General features: G+C 41.2%; 1 non-coding gene across 1 annotated transcript; it reads left to right on the top strand.

Moving 5' to 3' along the window:
- Positions 1 to 2,161: 2,161 nt before the first annotated feature.
- LOC143382441 (U6 spliceosomal RNA) lies at positions 2,162 to 2,266 on the top strand. The gene has a single exon (XR_013088993.1). It is a non-coding gene; the product is annotated as a U6 spliceosomal RNA (small nuclear RNA).
- Positions 2,267 to 2,575: the final 309 nt, after the last annotated feature.

The following is a 2,575-nucleotide window of genomic DNA, read 5'->3' as shown; positions in this document are numbered from 1 at the left end:
TAATGGTAAAGTTCATAAGATTTGGTGAGGGACTGAATAAGAGAGCACTGTTAAGAATGACTCCGATGTGATTCTGCAATCTGTATATGGGGTAAAAATGGGAGTTCATAACCCACTTGAATCAAATGTATGAAATATGATATGTCAAGAGCTTTGTAATGTTTTGAACAATCAAAAAAAAAAAAAGAATGACTCTGGGGGTCTGGGGATGTGGCTCACTCACCTGGCATGCGTGCGGCCCGGGTTCGATCCTCAGCCCTCAGCACCTCATACAAACAAATGTTGTGTCCCCCCAAAAAAAAACCTAAAAAATAAATATTATAAAATTCTCTCTCTCTCTCTCTCTCTCTCTCTTTAAAAAAAAAAAAAAAAGAATGACTCCGGGTTCTCACTTCCAATTGGACAGAAGGTGGTACCATGCACTGAAATGGGGAATATAGGGAAAGCACTAAGTTTTATGAGCCAAGATTGGTTTTACACACATTGATTTTGAGAAATATGAAATATCCAGATGCAGATTCCAAATAGGCAGATACAAGGGTGCAGATCCCGGAGGAGAGATCAGAGTTGGAGGTACCTATTGGTTTCCTTGCTCCAGCTTTCATGCCTCAATCTTTTGATGCTCTCCATAGTCCTAGCTCCTGGCACTTGTTCTTCCCTGTGCATCCAGTTTATTTTCTTGCTCTTCCTAGTTAATTACTGCTCATTTTACTTATTTCAGGGGAAATGTCATTTTCTCTCAAAAGCTGTGCCTAAACCCTAGATCAGGTCACTTCCTCATGTTATATATTTTCATAGCACCTTTCATCATATTTGTCAGAATTGTGATTTCACCTTTATTCATGTAATTATTTTCTGTTTCCTGATCATAATTTCCATGAGTACAGGAACTGTGTCTATTTTTGCTCACTCTTATACTATACCCTATACCTATCATAATACCTAGTTCATAATAGGTGCTCATAACATGGCTAAAAAGACTAATAACTACTTACACATGGAACAAAGACATATCACTAATTGAAGGCATCAGTATTTTGTGGAAGAAAGACTACCATGCTGCCCAGTGATCCTTGAAGCCTAATATCTGAACCCTCCCCTTGAGAATGAGGGACCTGTGACTTCCTTCTAATCAATAGAATATGGCAAAAAGGGATGGAATCACTTCCATGGTTATGCTCCATATGACTGTAGTCTCCATCTAGCTGGTAGACTATTTTCTCCTTCTCTTGTTGACTTTGGTGAAATAAGCTTCCATGAGGAAAGGCCCATGTGGCAAGAAACTGGTGGCCTCCTGCCAGTTGCCTTCAAGAAAGCAAGACCCCTCAGGGAGAAATGAAAGACAGAGACCAGGCAAAAATACACGCGAGAGAGTTTATTTGTTTGTCAGAGCTGATAAAAAACAGGCTTGGGGTTTGGGACTTTTATGGGGCAGGCACAGGGATTAGAGCTGGTGGGGTCCTAATATGGGCAGTTAAGGATGGAGTTAGTATGAGGGAGTGGTGAGCCTTTCTCAGAAATGTCCTTGGGCAGGAAAGCAAAATTTTTCTTAAAATGGCGGCGGTCACTTAAGATGGCCGTCCAGATGCTAAGCAAGGGCCTTACATATAGTTGCTTTCCTTTTCCTGTATCAACATTGTATGTTGGGTATCTAGGAGGAAGAATACTGTCTCTGGTTTGCAGGTCCATAAATTTGTGAAGAATTGTGCTACAGGAGGTGTAGTTAAACTGCATGTAAAGTGCCTCAGCCATACTTCAGCTTGCTTGCTTGCTTGATTTTTTGGGTGGGTGCGGAGTACCAGGGATTGAACTCAGAGGCGCTCAAGTACTGAGCCACATCCCCAGCCCTATTTTGCATTTTATTTAGAGACAGGTTCTCACTGAGTTGCTTAGTGCCTTACCATTGCTGAGGCTGGCTTTGAACTCCAAGCCACTGGGATTACAGATGTGTACCACCGTGCCCACACTTGTTTGATTTTGAGACAGGGTCTCCCTAACCTTGTTACCTATATTGCCCAGCCAGCCTCTGCACCACGGCAATTTGCCTCATCAAAACCATCAAGGATGAATGTCTGCTAGCCACACAGAATCTTTTGTAATCTGATGACACAAGTAATATTCCCTCAATGTTGAGGTATTCTATTGGTTAAAAGCAAGTTACTTGCTCACTTCTGCAGCACATACACTGAAACTGGAATGATACAGAGAAGATTAGCATGGCCCCTATGCCGATGACTCGCAAATTCGTGAGGCGTTCCATATTTTCAAATCACATACTGGGAAAATCACTTGCATAAGACTAAAGCAATTTTGACATTATTTCACTGCTATCATTCTCCCATTTATTAATTTTTTTTTTTGAGAGAGAATTTTTAATATTTATTTATTTTTTTTAGTTCTCGGCAGACACAACATCTTTGTATGTGGTGCTGAGGATTGAACCCGGCCGCTCACATGCCAGGCGAGCGCACTACCGCTTGAGCCACATCCCCAGCCCCCATTTATTAATTTTGTGTGAGTTAATTCACACTACTGAAAAACATGTGGCAACAGAAAAGACTGTTTGTTCTTTGAA

The sequence above is a fragment of the Callospermophilus lateralis genome, chromosome 16, assembly GCF_048772815.1.
Source record: "Callospermophilus lateralis isolate mCalLat2 chromosome 16, mCalLat2.hap1, whole genome shotgun sequence".
Classification (NCBI taxonomy): domain Eukaryota; kingdom Metazoa; phylum Chordata; class Mammalia; order Rodentia; family Sciuridae; genus Callospermophilus; species Callospermophilus lateralis.
Note: the sequence above shows the minus strand (reverse complement) of the source record. Positions and strands in the feature narration are given on the sequence as shown.